Below are 17,269 nucleotides of genomic sequence, written 5' to 3'. Positions count from 1 at the left end.
TGACCGGAGCCATCTACAGGACCCCTTGGTCCATAAGCAACTGTTAGATGCGGCAATGATGGTATCACGGAACTCGGGGGGGTCACTCATAAACATGTAACATAGCACATTAGTGCATTGAGGGGTATTTTTTTAATAGGGGGACTTACATGACTTTTACATGCATGAGGGGAATTATAAAATAGCAATCTAATGTAATTTTTATGTGTAGATTTATGTAGGGGTGCCAATATTTAAAAATTGAAAACTATATATATGCAAGAGGGGTTTAATGAACTATATGAGAAAATGTAAAAATGAAAGAATAGGGGTATTTTTAATACATGCTTGCTCACACGTGCTATATGGGATATTTGAAGGGTGACCCCCCCAGTCACCGAAGGAGGTATAGTTGTTGGCCTTGCAAATGTGCTTGGATTTGTGCATGTAGGCATAAAATTGGGAGTCGTACTAAGTCCTGTCATGCCTATTGACACTTAAGGAAATGGGATAATTACCCAATCCTCTGAGGGTTTTAGACATAGATCTATGGTTCCCCTTGATGTGTAAGTCAGATTGACACTTTTTGCCTTGAAGGTAGGTGGCCTACTAGTTTTGTTTTGTGCTAACCCACTATACTCTTCCTTATTTGACATGAAGAAAAGTGTGTGGTCCAAGGGTTTGGTTGAGCTCCTATCACACTGTGATAGGGTGGTGTTGTCGATGACAAAGAAGTATATTTGGCAAGGTGGGAAAATGGGATTCCACTTGATGAGCTTCCTCACCATGCTCACTTTGTCTCGATTCCAAGAATTGGTTGTATCTCTATCGCTCTTCATTGGTCTCTAAAGAGTGAGTTGCATGGAATTGAAATTCTGATGCAAGTCGTCTTCTAGATGGACCTACTTGCGGGTATTGCAACGCCACAATCCTTGCCTCTTGTGTCTGTGAATTGACTTCAAAGAGTGTCCCTAAGTCGTTAAGTTGACTTGATGTTGAGACTATAGGGGTAGATGGCACTACTTCCACTTGGTCTTGATCATTTAGCACTTCGGTTTGCGGTTGCAGATCCATGCTCTACAACTCTAGACTCATTGAATCATCGGTGCTCGACTCCTCCAGAACTTGTCTATGTAAGGAGTAAGAGCTAAGGAGGGATTCCCTTGATCTCAAAGTTGACACGCTGGGTACATAGCTAGACAACACGTTGTTTGACGCACTATCCTAGGGGCTCTAGGTTTGCCTCAATCACTTGTCTTGATGCCAAGTGCATGTGTCTTATGGCACAGTTCAGGTTACAAAATCGAGGTTTTATCTAGCTTAACACGAGGTCAAAAAGGTTTCTGTAGACGGATGAGGTTGTCTACAGTTAGAGGGAGGAGGAAGGGGGTCTGTTGTGCTTAGGAAGTATGCCATAAGGGGGGTGGCTGCATAGTACAAGTAGAGAATAATCACATCCCAAGTGATGTTGTAGTCCAGGATAAGAAGGTTGAGGAGAGACCCACACTTTGGCTAAACGTTGGGTGCCAAAGAATAGAGTGATGCATTGTTGATATAAAATCTCCCTATCTATGATGATCACGACGTTGAGTTGGGGATGCGGTTGGTAGGGTTGGTCGAGAGAAAAGGGGAGTCGAGGGTGAAACATCGTGTCAACATAGGAATGGAGAGGGGGAGAGAGAGGGAGAGAGAGAGAGATAGATAGAGAGATAGAGAGGCAGGAGACCAAAAGAGATCTGATGGGACACTTTCTTGTACTCGAAGATGTACAACACCAGAAGAGAGGATGATGGCCGAAGATGGGGTGAGAGGAGCAATATCTACTGGAGCTTTGAAGAATGCTAGAGAAGAAGGGGTTGTGTCCTTGAGATGCTCCTCTTCTGTCCATATATCCTCAGTCCTTGATCCTTATCTCCTCTTGTCAAAGGGGAGGGGTCTGTGGCATTAGATGCATTGCCAAAATTGAGTGGCGGCGATGAGGTCTCTGACAGGGTGGTTGGAGTTGCAGAGCATCTTGCAAGAGGGGTACCACATTGTGTGATGAGAGAGAGAGAGAGAGAGACTTTGTGCCATTCTAGAGGAAGAGTGATGGAGAGGAGATGCAGAGTGAAGGGAGATGTGTCAGTGAAGTGGAGACAAGGGACATGACTTCGGTGGTAGAGGTGGAGGTACCATAGCAAGGCGATGACAAAGGGGTAGAGATGTCCTCTAATGAAGAGATGATTTTGTAAGAGATGCCTTTGTTAGTGGACCAAGGAGAGGGAGAGATATCCATGATGTTTGCCAGAGGTGGGGTGTTGCAGGTGAGGTGAGGTACCGGAGGTGACCGGAGCCATCTACAAGTGCCCCACCCTAAACCATTCGCCGTCCTTGGTGAATCATGCATTCGTCAAATGATGCTCAAGAGAAAGGAGAAAACAATACATATTTGGGAGCAGGGCAGGGGTTATAGCAGCTTCATTACAAAATATGGCATCCGATCATGGTGCATTACAAAAATATGTCATCCGATCAAAATGGCATCGAACACATCAAAACAACAAGGGAGAACGCTACCATCAAAACATAGTGACAAAGGAGAAGGACAATGTAGCAACCGAGTACATAATATCATATCACCATATCCACATCATGAAAGATAAAGAAATCACTAATCTGAGGACTTTGTGTTATCATCCTCATCGCCTACATCATCGTCTTCCTCTGTTGCATCGAAGGTGGTATCACCATCATCCTTGTCAGTGTCATCAGTGGCCTCAGAAGAAGAGGCCATCATCATAGATGGTGGATCACTCGAATGATCGTGGAGGTGAGGGAGATGTCGTCGAGGTAAATGGATGGGATGTCGATGGAGAGTAAGATGTTATAAAAGGGGATGTCGATGGAGGGGTGGATGGCATAGGAGGCAAAGTGGATGATGGGGGTGTAGGAAGTGTTGATGGCAAGGTAGATGTCAGATCTAGAGGGGAAGTGGGGAATGGGGAAGTAGGAAGCAATGTCGATGGCGAGGTAGTTGTCGGATGATGCAATGTCGATGACACCATAGAAGGGAAATTGGAGGATGGGGTAGAAGGAAGTGATGTCGATGGCGAGGTAGATAGTGGTGGAGGAGGCTGGCCACGATATGCAGCCAGCTCCAAACATTCATGAGCAACCTAAGATTGGAGTCGTGTGCACTCAACCTCTTGTCGATGAGGCCGTGCGAGAAGCTGACGTGACTCACGAGTAGCTATCTGAAGGTGAGTGTAGAGGTCACCAAAGACTTACCAGGAGAAAAAAGGTGTGGTGAAGATGGGAGGGGAGTGGTAGGAGGGGGAGTCAATGATGAGGTAGGCCTTGAAGAAGATTGGGTGGTAGGAGGGGGGGTCAATGTTGAGGTATCGGGGTGTGTCTGAGGAGGGGTGAGATGTGGAAGGGTGGGAAGAGGTGTGGAAGTCATTGGCGAGGGAGTAGATGTCACGGTAGGAGAAGAAGAAGTGGAGGGGTGTGGAGGAGTAGATGAAGAGGATGTGGCAAATGCGAAAGCCTTCTCATACAAGGCTTTGAAGACGACGGCTTTGATGGCCCACTCCATGCACTGACCCTCTAAGCCATAGATATACGTCAATGCATCCAAAAGAATAGGATGCAGAGCCGCATGAAAGAAGTTGGCCATGACTATGAGGGCCTATAGACGCATAGGAGCAGTGGTGTCAGCCAATCTCTCCGTGAGGTTGTTGATGTAGTATGTCATTCTTTCTAAGATCTGATCATGTGATAAGCTCCTACGGTGGTCGCAAAGAAAGTTGGAGAGATTTTTCGGCCAACCTAGGTCGGCACCATCTAGGGTTCACCGATAGGGTTCACCGAATGGTGGTCGAGAACTGATCTAAATGGGAGATGGAAAGTGGTGACGATATGAGGCGATGGCTAGAATTGAGTTCAATTTGATCTTTGATGAACTCATTTTGGGCGTGAATGCGGTAGTGGAGGTAAGATGAATATTCCGATGGCATGCCCACATGAACAGTGGACATGGCAAGGGAAAAATCATTTGTGCACTGAAGAAGAGGTTGCAAGGGTGGGGGAAGTGTGGTGGGGTGTGGAATGGTGTTATGTGAGATGGGAGAGACATAGTTGTCATAGGTGGAGAGTGCATATGGTGGGAATGGAGGTGGGCCACGAGGGGAGGGTGGCAGCCCTGGCAAGATGACGTGAGAACCAGGAGGGGCGGGGTGATTGAGGGAGGGGACTCGGCGGAGAGGATCATGGACGACAGGGCAGTAACGTGGTGGATGACCAGAAGAAGAGGTGGCACGAGCTGTAGATGTGATTGGAGGGGGAATAGTAGCAGTATGAGTAGGAAGGGCTACTGTGCATCGTGGTGGAGTGGTGGTGGCTGCCGAAGACAAGGGGATAGCCGGAGGGGTGCTAGTAGCCGAGGTGACAGTTGAAGATGATGGAGGGGTGATGGTGGGTGGTGTCAATGGGGTGGAAGGAGGTGGCGAAGAATGAAATGGTGCAATAGAAGATGTGTGTGGAGTGGTGGCCGTAGAGGATGTGTGTGGGGAGGGTGGAGAAGATGTGTGCATGGAGGGAGTGGTGACTGTAGAGGATGTGTGTGGGGAGGGTGGAGAAGATGTGTGTGTGGAGGGTGCAATGGGTGGAGTGATGGTGGATGCACGGGTGAGAGCTATGTAGGTGAAGAGTGGACCAAAATAGGAGTAGAAGCGTGTGTGAGTGACGGAGTTGTGAATGAAGGAAGATAAAAGTGTGGCGAAGGGCGAGACTCAATGAGACAAAGAAGGGCATCATGATGGGTGGCAGAGAGGAAGCATCCTTCCGATGGAAGGAGATGGGAGGTTAGATAATGAAAGAGTGCTAGCTGAGGTGAGGGAGGGGCCTGACGCAGGTCTAACCCCTTATGAGAAACTGATGGAAGGTTTGGAAAAAGAGTAGCGATTTGGAGTGGGATGTCAGTGGTGGACAACCTAGAATAGCCATGTGAAGGTGGAGGGGAGGGTGGGGTGGCAAAAGAAAGCAATGACTGGAGTTCATTGGCGGTGGGGAGGTGGACTATATGTGCAAAGAAGAGGAGACTAAGAGAAGTGTCATTGGCAAGAAAGTCAATGCTGTCAAAGTGATGCAGGTGTAATGAAGCAACGAGGGAAGGTGAAAGGAGCTGACTCAAAGATGGTGTAGATGGGGAGGAATGGAATTGGATGGAGGGCATGGAAATGGAAGTAGGTGCACGGGTGGTATGGCATGGATGTTTGTGAGGTGGCAGATGTGTGGAAGAAGGAGGTGGCAGACATAGGGAAGAGGGGGTGACTATCCCATCAGAATCGGATGGAGACAAGTCGATAATGGGTGTGGAGGTAGGAGGGAGCACGGTAGATGGAGGGGAGAAGAAGGCTCGAATACCAGTGTGAGGTGGGGGAGTGGGAGTGGAAGCATGGATTTGAGGAGGAGTGGATGATCGTGATGGAGAATTGTGGGGAATGGTAGAGGGAGGTGGAGATGAAGGTGGAGAGGCTGGTGTAGATGAGTGGCAAGGTGGGGAGCGAGGGGAAGTAGAGGGGGATGAAGTGAAACCTGGGGTGGGTGGGAGTGCAAGGGCAGAGAGAGGGGAGAGTGGGGAAATGGAGTGGGTAAAGGGTAGGAACCGAGAGCGGAAAAATGAATTGGCTAGTGAGGGTGGGACCACGTCAATGTTGTCATCGTTGCAAGGAGAGCATGGAGGGAAAAATGAAGACATAGTACGATGAAGTGCAACAAGATATCAGAGACTCCTCAAAAGCCGCAATGCTCATGTCTGCTCTCATGGGCAGAGTGGGGGTCATCGAGGGGGCACCGAGGAGGGGGTGGAGGAGGAGAGGTGGCGGGGGCTCCGAGCCAAAGAAGGGCCGAGGAGGGGAGGCAGAGGGGGGCCGAAGGGAGAAGGGTAGGGGGTGGATGAGGTCGGAGGTACGATGAGGGGGGAAGAGGGATATAGTTGGGAGTTGTGAGCACCAGGCAAATGAGAGGTAAAAATAGAACGGGGAGAGGTGGGAGAGAAGATACCTGATGTGAGTCGTCAGGTCATAGATCTTGATGAGCTATTTTGCCAGCTGTGGTCTCCACTTCGCTTCCCACGACAATTTCATGAACTCCTTCAATCCGTTGAGCCATAGAAACCTCCTCATCTTTGCCTCGACTAAGCTGATCTTGTGTAGAGCCACCAGCTTCTGGATACGAGGTTGGATTTTGATGGGGGGGTTGTCAGAGCTGATGTGTAAGGAAGTAGGGGAGTTGGTTGCCATATCTACGGGAGTGAGGGAGGTTGAGAGAGTTGGAGCTAAGGAGATTGTAGTTTGAGGTAAACTATGAAATGAATAATATAAGACAACGAGAAATTCACCTTTGTATGTGGGCGATTCCTTGCCCTCATTTTAGGTGATGGGGTAGGCGTTGCATTAATGCATGCCTTGTGATGTGTGTACGCCATGTTCTCGTTGTAATTAGGGGGTAAAAGTTCATGATTGCTGGAGATATTAGTAGCCATTGCCATATTTTGTCCACATGTCATGCATGCACTTCTTTTGCCCTGCAATTCATGTTTACTGCTACTCTCCCTGTCAGTGAATTCATGCATTGGGATATTTCCCAAGAATTCAATTGATGCCTTGGTTGGGGTACTAGTCTCCCAAGCACCTGAGTAATTGCTAGCCTCCAAGTCTGCATGCACCATGTTGACTATTGGTTCCAAGGTAGCACTTTGACATTATTTTACTCGGTTGCCATCACTCATCCTGGGATGATGTTTCCCTTTAGGTCCTCAAGGATAACTGTGCCATTGTCGAACACTTTAGCAAGTTTCAATGGACCCGTCCACCCAATTTTGAGATTTTGCCTCGGGTTCCCCCAACTTATGCTCATTTGTGACTCGAAGACTCAACACAAGAAATTCCATAGGAACCATTGCTTCCAACCCAAACGCCATGAGAAAAGGTGTTAACAAGGTGGTGACCTTGAACAAGGTTATGTAGGCCCACAATGTTGCATAAAGTTTGATATCCCAATCTTTCCTATTTGTGATAACTGTAGTCATGAGAATTCTTTTGACTTGCTTATTTGATGACTCGGCTTGCCCGTTACACCGTGGGTGGTATGTGGTTGAAACTCAGTGTTTGAGAATGAAATTTTCATTCAAGTCCTCGATCACCTCGTTGAGGAAGTGAGTTCCTTGATTGATGACAAATTCTAGGGGGAATCTAAACCCAGTTATTATGTTCTCATATAAGAACTAGCTGTGCTTCTTGCTGAATTGTCCCTTAGAGCTTTTGCCTCGACTCATTTTGTGGCATAATTAGTGGCCACAACCACGCACTTGTTGCATGTATGTTGAGCTAATGGGAATGGACCGATGAATTCCAATCCCCATCTTTGAAACGCTTCCCATGGCTTGGTAGGCTGTAACGGCATGAAATCTGTGAACCTTGGTTTATCCACTCATTGGCATATACCACATTTCTCTGCCTTGACTCGAGCATCTTGATAGAGCATGTGCCACCACATCCTTGCTTGCAACACTTTTCAAGCCGTCATCTCTCCTCCGAAATGCCCTCCAACCAATCTTGCATGAGCTTCTTCCAACACAATTTCTCTCTCATGAGGGAGAACGAGTCTTCGGAGTATCTTGTTTGCACCTTGTGAATTTCCAAGACTTTATAGCCACCTTCTGCCACCTCAATTTTGTTATCATCATGCGGGAAAGATTCTTGTGGAAAGGTACTGCATGATTTCGGCGTATTCGGCTTCCACATGATTGATTGCAAAAGGTCTCCATCGAGGAGCTCATTGTCGACTCTCTGATCTTTTACTCCTGATGCTTCTTCCTCGGGTGGAGCTGGCAATCGGGATAGGCAGTCGGCTCCTACATTTGTTTTTCCCAGTTTGTGAATGATCTGGAAAATGAATTCTTGAAGAAGTAGCATCCACCAAACTAACCTTCCTTGGATCATTGTCTTGTTGATTTTTAAGTATAGAAGTGCCTAGTGATCCACATAGAAAATGAGTGGATTACCCAGTAAGTAATGTCGAAATTTTGGGACACTGTAAATCATACCCAAGGCTTCCCGCTCGGTTGTGCTATAATTTGCCTCGACCGGAGTGATCAACATGCTTGCATAGTAGACTAGGTAGTCCATTTTTCCCTCTAGTTGTGCCAATATGATGCCAATTGCATACCTGGATGCATCTATATGCACGTGGAAGATTACATACCACTAAGGTTGGTGTACAATGGGTATTTGTTGTGCAAATTCTTTTAGTTCTCAGAATGCCCAAGAAGATAAGTTTTTTTTATCATCCTAAGTTATCTATACTGAACTAAGTTTTTTTTATCATCCTAAGTTATCATCCAAAAGTTTATACCATTTGAGTAACTTTTTGGATGAAGCAATTCGATGCCATTATGGGTTGTGTCACAAATCTCAAGTTTTATGGGCCCTTTATATATATATTTTGTGTTGATGAAGCAATTTGATGCCATTACGGGTTGTGTCACAAATCTCAAGTTTTATGGGCCCTTTACTTGGAAACTTAAGATAGCGGCATAAGTTTCCAGCAAAAAGTCTTTTAAAGCATGAGATCTATGACACAACTCAATGATATCATCGAGTTGTGTCATAAGTTTCCAAAAAAAGCCTTCAAAAGCATGAGATTTATGACACAACTCAACGATATCATTGAGTTGTGTCATAAGTTTCCAAGTAAAGTCCAAAAAACTTGAGATTTATGACACAACCTGATAACAACATCAAGTTGTGTCATCAAATTTTAGTTTGATGACGCAACTCGATGCTGTTATCAAGTTATGTCATAATTCTCATGTTTTATATATGAGGAGAAAAATTTGTTGAAATATTTTTTTAAAGGAAAAAAAGATTCTCGACTACTTTTTAAAACTTATGACACAATTCAATAATAACATCGAGTGCACATCCATTGCACTTCCGTGGTGCTATGTGGCTTCCACATGTGCATCCATACATGACACATAAGCACCTTGAGGCCTCTAAACCACCCTCCATATCTTGATCAAGGTACCTAGATCCACACTATCTACAAAGTCGCGATCATGTCGACATTGTCGAGCACGAAGCGCAAGGCAGGGCAAGAGCCATGTAATAGCATGCTTGGACACATAGGCCATCCACATAGGAGCCACATCCTTGCCTTGTTTGAGTATTTTCCACCCAAGATCCACCTTCATGCACTCGATTTGCCACATTTACACCTCGACTTTGCCATGTGCACACTCAAGATGCCAAGTTGGAGGATCTTGATCGAGGTATGTACATGCCATGTATGCACCTGGGGAGAGACTTGGGAAGAGGTCAATTGTCACATAGGACACATAATGCCACCTAAGCTAAACACATAGATAACTCGTTCGAGGTATTTTTATCATCAATTGCCATGTGCCACCTTGAACTACCACATAGGACAACCAATGCCACCTTGCATAGACAGATAGATACCTCGTTCAAGGTATTTTCTCCCTCATGTGCCACATGTTTGCCACATCATAAACTTGCCTCCTACCAAGGCATTGTGTCATTTGCCACCTCAGATGCCAAATACCTTGAACGAGGTATCACAATGCTGATTTGGCATTTGTGGGAAGGACCTAGATCAGGGTATTTTGTCCACATTGGATGCCACATAGGCATGTCGACCCTAAGGTGCTTGCCACATGTCATCATCCCATTGCTTGAAAAATGTTGATCGGGGTATTGCTACCCGCTACATGTTGCTTGAAACCCTTTGTATTTTGGTCCATGCTTGGTGTCACACTGTGCTAGGAGTGGCACAAAGGTGGACACCCTTAGCTTGCTAGCAACCCAAAATAGTAGTAAAATAGTTACAAACACTGTATTAAAAACTTTAGTAAAGTCCAATTTGAAAACTGGACTAAATAAAAGTCCAAAATTTTTGAATATAATACTGTAGTGGTTTTCTCCTCTTGCTTTTGAAACAACTATTGCATGGAAAAAGCCAAGAAAATTAAACAAATTATTTTTATTGTAAGAGTTTACATAGACTTTAACATTCTCCCTCCCCAATATTTTCTTATGATACCTTCCATATTAGATATTTGAAGAAACAATGATAGCATATAAGAGACAAAAAACCATTAAATTGACACTCATTTGGCTCCATCCACACATGAAACGATCCATTGCAATATTAAAACAGACTACTTTGTGTAAAAACACAAGAAACAAAAAAACATTAAATTGACACTCATTTGGCTTCATCCATACATGAAATGAGTCATTGAAATATTAAAACAAACTACGTGGTTTTTTTTTGTGATCACGCTCCATGATGACGATTTTCATGCAAAGACATTCGTAATCACCCATTTGTGCTATTCGGTGACCATTACCTGTAATAGGCTGATTATCAATGGTATTATCCTTATTACCGCTGGAAATGTCACTATAACTACCGGTACCGGGACTAATACTGCCAGTATACTACCGGCTGTAACTATCTAACAACCGCTGGTAGTAGTTCACATTATTGCTGGTAAGATTACTAATACCGCCGGTAGTATCTTGCCACAAGCTATATATGCACCGACGGGGTGTATTAGTTTCATAATCCGAGATCAGAGATAATCCCTCTATTCTCTCCTCTTGGCCGAGGGGACCCAGCCTGGGGGGGTGGTTCCCGGTCTCGTGTCCTAAACAGGACGGGGTCCCAGTCAAAACCACACCCTAGATTGGCATTTAGGGTCCTCTTGGCCTGAAGTATGTTGTGGGAGGGATATGTTGTCAATGTTGTGGGAGGGATATGTTGTCAATTTTTTAAGGTTTTTCTTTTCGCATTGTTGCATAATGTAACATTTTTGCATGGTTGCATGCATGCACGCATGAAAAGAAAAAATCATGCATGAATTGTATTTTTTTCGCATGGTTGCATTCACGCATGAAAAGCTGAAATGTTATTTTTATGGATCAGAAAATTATTTTATTTGCATGCTTGCATCAGCATGCTTATATGAAGATGACAGTTTTTTGCTTTTTAGAGATGTCCTTCCTGCTTGGTTGCATGCATTACATGAAGATGTTATTTTTTTGGAGCATGCATGACTTTTATGTGCGTGTAGGGTTTGGTCTAGGTTTGTATGCTTGGCATTTGATGATAATTGTGTGACATAATGCAGCACTTTGCTGCTGTCCATCATCACCAACTCATCGCATACATCAACTCCTCGAACGGACAAAGTCGCGATCATGTCGACATTGTCTAGCATGAAGTGCAAGACAGGGCGAGAGTTGGATAAAAGACAACACAAGCTAGCCACAAGAAGCGTTCGTGATGCATTTTTTACAAGGGTATCTCAAATGGAAGAGAGGGAGATGGTCGAGATAGTAGGGAGCATGGAGGGGATGAGCTACATGAAGAGAAGCACACTGGACGATGCAAAGAGAACTTTGCGGTTTGCTAGCCACAGCGACTTTGTCAAGGAGGTGTAGTGGGATACTGATTGCATGCTATGGATCGATAGCATTATCGAAAATGCAGAGGCTTGCTTCAACGAAGCATGTAACATAGACTGTCACGCACTGTTCTTTCACAATCACGATCAAAATTGTAGCAAGATAATAATCACGATTTCAACAAGAAGGGAGATTCCAATATGAATCAAAATAATGACAATTTTACAAAAAGAAGCACTCCGTGAAGGAGCTCGTACCACCCATCCACCCCCGAGCTATCTCACTCTCACTTTCTCTCACTTGCATTAAGATGATCATCGCATTCTCAATCACACTCTCACTCGCACTCTTACTCTCACTCTCACTCTTAGAAATCTTGTTCTTGTCTTCTTCTTCTTGCACTGCCTCGATATGCGTGCCCTATCTTCTCTTTCTCGCAGTGCCTCGATCCGCGTACCTTCTCTTCTCTTTCACACACTGCCTCGATCCGCATGTCTTCTCTTCTCTTTCGCACACTACCTCGATCCACATGCCTTCTCTTCTTGTCATACAAATAAGGAGATGATTAACAATTTTAAAATGTTTGAGGAGACTCACCTAGAACAACACTCCATGTGCCATAATGACATTATGCATCTTCACAAGCTACTGGCAAACAGTTGGGTAGATGAAGATCTATGCATGCAAAGTGCTCAACTCCTCATCGATCATCACAAAACAATGCGTGATAAAATTAGCAAAAGGTTTCTATGCAAGAATTTTGATCGAGTTCATATGAGTAAAGCATTGGAAATCGGGGAAGTGGTTATCACCATGGTGTTATCAAGTTTGTCATAATTTTTTCTAACAAAAAGATTTTTCAACCTAATTTTCTTTGAAATAAAGTTTATACCATTTGAGACAATGGAATCATAGTCTATTTTTTTAATGTAAAATATTTCTTGTAATAAAAAAAGAAAAATATAATTTGGTATATCTTTTCAAGACAACAATCATGTCGCTATACTTAAGTATGAAAACCTAGATATTTTTAAACCACTTTGAAAAAATGCACTACATAAATTTATGTTCTTTTATAAAATCACTTGTTTTTGGAGATCAAGCTATACTACGATGAAATATTAGGGGATGTAAAATATTTCTTGCAATTTAAAAAAGTAAATTATAACTAACATGTGTTTTGAATATGACATCCATATGTAGAGAAGTACAAAAACTATAGTATATATATTTAGTCTGCTTTGGAAAGTTCCATTAAAAAATGTGTGCACTTTTCTAGAATCAATTGCTTTTGGAAGTAGACTTGTGAAAAACTAGACTACTTTTAAAAAGAAGGCAATAGTCTTAAGATTTGGAATGGAATCTTTTTTTGAGAACCCACGCAATGTTCTCACTTCATCTGCAATAGTGTTAATGGAATGATTCGAGATATTCACAAATGAGCCATGCATATGAAAAGAGATGTGCTACAAGAGGAGTTGCACATGTTTGTACCGGCGGGGCGGGCTTCTTTGAAGTTAAGCAATTGGAATGAGTGCAAATCATTTTTTGAAATCAGTACATAATTGTACCATTGCATTCATGGTTGTTCTAATTCGTTGTTGAAGCTAGCTTCAATAGGGCAAGGAAACTCCACCATTGCCTGATGTTGCAAAGGGGTGCCTGAGGTAGACCATGGGATAGAGAGAAGGTGCAAGACATGGATCAGATTCAACCCAACCCTAGAGTTTATACATAGTTGGTTCAAATATGGAGGGGATTGAATTCATACACAATGTGTACCATGACCCTATGGAAATCAAAGTGGCTTTCTTGGATGTGATGGATGGGCCAAACAAAAGCAAAAGAAAAAATTGGGAGTTCAATTACATTGAGCACTATATTAACGCATAGTATAAGCCATCAATATATGTTGCAGATGATGATGAACAATCTAGTGATGAAGAAGAATTAATTGAAGAGGATGATTTATTCAACATGGAGTTGACCTTATCAAGAAAGCACTCACGTGTTATAAAAAATGTAATGGTAGGTTATTGTCGAGAAGATGAATACTTGTTTGACTTGTTCTATGGGGGCTTTGCTGCAATGGAGTCTCTATATTGCAAGAGGTTCTTTAATTCAATTGTCGAGACATTAGAGAAATCGGTGGAGGTGGAAAGAACGTGCTCTACACATGTTTACAATGATCTTGAAATTCATCAATGGGATGTCTTGCAAGCACCATTGCTAGCAGTAGAAGGGCCATCAGAATCACATGATGCAGATGAGAGAGATGTGGTGGATAAAGCTATAGAGACACTACTAGATCTAAAAGATCTTGAACCCTTTAATGAAGAACAAGATGAGCATTTGCAAAAACATGCTATAGAGTTTTGGGACAAAGAAGAGGGAACAAGTCCTTGAAATTACCTTGCATTATCTTCCTATACTCTCCATTTGATTTTTTAGTTTCATTTAGAAGACCTTTAAGAATAATAGGACGTTTCTTTATTTTCACTACTACAATGTCATTTGCTATGTTACTTTTATACATTTCATGGAAAGTTTCATTTACACGTTATTGTGAAAAATTTGATCTTGAACCCTTTAATGAAGAACAAGATGAGCATTTGCAAAAACATGCTATAGAGTTTTGGGACAAAGAAGAGGCAACAAGTCCTTGAAATTACCTTGCATTATCTTCCTATACTCTCCATTTGATTTTTTAGTTTCATTTAGAGGACCTTTAAGAATAATAGGACGTTTCTTTATTTTCACTACTACAATGTCATTTGCTATGTTACTTTTATACATTTCATGGAAAGTTGCATTTACACGTTATTGTGAAAAATTTGTTGAGTTCAAAAATTTTAATAAGTGTTTCAGATCTTGACCATGGAGAAGGAATTAGTATAGAATGGAGTTTGTGTCCATATTCACTTCATTTTAATACTCAAATATGTTTTGGTTATGTAGTTATGGGGATGGAAAAGCAAGGTCCAAAGAACGGTACATTTAAAAAACATGAATTCTTAATTTTAAATTTTGAATGTGTCCATGCATGCCTTGAGATTTGGTCGTGTGGCTAAATCTTGAGATTTGGCTATGCGGCCAAATCTTGACCTCTAAGAAACAAATTTAACAAGAAACTCTTATCAAACCCAAATTTAATAAGAACCTCTTGTCGAAGATCTTGCATTAGGATAAATTTGGACTCAAAAGGGGGCTGTTTTAGACTTCTATAATATAATAACCACATGGGTTTGGCAGGAAATCCTCCCAATGGGCTTCACTAGTGGTGGTTCCTCTGTACAAACCCACCCAAAACGTGGAGATACTCCAAATCTTCAAAAAATATTAACAAAACCTGCGTGTCAGTCTTATAATAATTTTAAATTCTTCTGTCATGCCTATTGTCCGCCCCTCATTATAAAATAATGTTTACTAGCTTCGTTTGTAGACCTTCAGCAATATAAAAGTATTTTCACCACACTCAAACTAACAAATTCGTTACATAGATCCACAAACTAAGTCCAAATTTTCAATCTACGTCTGGTTGCTCCCCCCAGATTTTGAAACAAGTCTCATCATTTGGATCTCTTCTCTCCCTTGAACTATCATTCCCAGTCAGTTCCTCATTTCTTCCTCCCTTTTGAGAGAGATAGTGGTTGCTCCTTAACCTTTCTTGACCCGCAGATGTCCGTTTTTTGCTACTCCTTGCTAGCTTAGACATCTGTTCATTTTCTATGGCAAGCGAAAGTGGGTTGAAGCGGGCAAGGAGTAGTATCTCGTCAGTGGTTTTGTATAACATCAAGGACGAGAAGGGAGATTGGATTCCCCATCTATACAGGAAGTACTCATGGGTCATCATGTAACCAGCCAATCGTGGCCACTATCGTGTGAAGGGAAAGGGCTCAGAAGACTTATCAAAACATTGGAAAGGAAGGATCCTTGACTTCAAGATGACACCAGGAGGAAAATCTGTCAAAGAGGTATTGATCCAACACATCTTCATGCAAAAAGAGATCAACGTGCGACCAAACACGGGACTTCCAAGATATAGACCACATTGTAAGTACATGTATGTTCTTCACCAACCATAATTGATTTTCCAATACATTGCTCGTGTGCTAATGCAAGAAACGTTGTTTTACCCATTCATAGATTTGTATCCTTCCAATCTTCAAGAGTGGCAACCCGCTGAGTGCTTCACAGGTTTCCTGAATGCATGCTGAGATGGGGGAACTTTAGTTTGAACGCCGTTCACCAATTGATCTAGCAAGAAGTGGGACATATTTTTATGATTCGCTTTATATTGTGCCCACTCAAGCAGGACGACAAGGAAAGCTTGAAAATATTCCTCTTCCTGCACTTGATAGTCCCGAGTGGCCATTGCCTGATACACAAGTGATAGAGGCATACAGGACAAAAATGTTTAACGACATTCAATGTGCCATGAAGCCTAGCACCGGTGGAAAAAATGCCCACTTGAGTTGGTTTCTTCCATTTGCATGCTTTGTTGATTTTTTTCCAGACTGCCAACAACTAAGAAGATCCAAAACAACTTTTATGTGCAAGCTTTTGGATGAAGCTTGGCTTGATAGTCTATTAGAGAAAGGGTGGACAGTTAGAATAGTGGAGGGAGATGATCTCATTCAATGTCGATTGAACATGATCGACATTACATTTAGGTGAGTTGACTATCAATTGTATTGATTGGAAATAGTCCTCTTCAAATAATTCATCATGGCATTTGAAAATATTATGTCTTACTTGTTTCTGGGTATCAGATATTATATTGGCAGGCAACAGTAGTGCATGCCATTTACTTATAGAAGATGGCGATGGATTAACAACCATTGGGAAAGCATGGACCAAGACACGAGACTTGACAACCACTCTCCATTGGTAGATATTGTTGTTCTACGACGGGGTCATCCATCATTGACATTGGATTGCGTCATCAATGCCCAAGAAGGATGGGGGATTAGGGTAGCGATGCTGACGAGGGATGGTGTGACAAGGATGTGAAAAAGATTGGTGTGAGGGTGGAGAAGCAAAGCACTAGGCGGTGCCTCAAGGTGGAGAGGTGTTGTAGGGTGTGGGGAGGTACCACGGGGTGGAGGGGAGACATAGGATGGCGAGGTGACACAAGGTAAGGGGAGCCACGAGATGATGAGGTGCCACAGGGTGGAGGGGACAGCATGAGATGGTCAAGAGGTGTGGTGTGTCAAGGACGAACATAAGGTGTAAAGGGGGGGAGTCAGAATGGAGGTGATGAAGAGGTGCGGAATGTGAAGTGAAGAAGGAATTACCTTAGAGGTGTCGAGGATGGAGGGGAGGAGAAGCCACGAAGGGGTGTTGAGGAGAAGTCAAAGATAGAGGAGGAGCTCCAATGACAAGGTGTCGAGGAGGTGTCGAGGATGGAGGAGCTGCAATGACAGAGGTGTCGAAGATGGAGGAGAAGTTGCAATGATAGAGGTGTCGAGGAGGTGTCAAAGATGGAGAAGACCCAACGACAGAGGTGTTGAGGATGGAAAGAAGGTGAGGACAAGGGGAGGTTTTGAGGAGGTGACAACAAGGATTCCAAAGGTGAGGAAAAGGGGAAGTTTTGAGGAGGTACCGATGAGGATGACAAAGGTGAGGAGAAGAGGAGGTGTTGAGGAGGTGCCGCAGGTGAGGAGAAGGGGAGGTGTTGAGGAGGTGACAATGAGGACGACAAAGGTGAGGAGAAGGGAAGGGGTCAAGGAGGTGTCGATGGTGGAGGAGTGTGAGCACAAGTGTGTGTGTCCTTCTCTCTACCAAGGTGGGGGAAGGAGGAGGTGCCCCAAAGG

The 17,269-nt window shown here is 43.3% G+C and overlaps 1 pseudogene; it reads left to right on the top strand.

Annotated features, from left to right (window-relative positions):
* The first annotated feature begins 15,397 nt into the window (after positions 1 to 15,397).
* Positions 15,398 to 16,130, top strand: LOC147882989 (uncharacterized; annotated as a pseudogene).
* Positions 16,131 to 17,269: the final 1,139 nt, after the last annotated feature.

The sequence above is a fragment of the Dipteris shenzhenensis genome, chromosome 29 (genome assembly GCF_047967505.1).
Source record: "Dipteris shenzhenensis isolate YYH24624 ecotype China chromosome 29, Dip_SZ_1.0, whole genome shotgun sequence".
Lineage (NCBI taxonomy): Eukaryota > Viridiplantae > Streptophyta > Polypodiopsida > Gleicheniales > Dipteridaceae > Dipteris > Dipteris shenzhenensis.
This window is presented reverse-complemented; position numbering and strand designations above follow the sequence as displayed.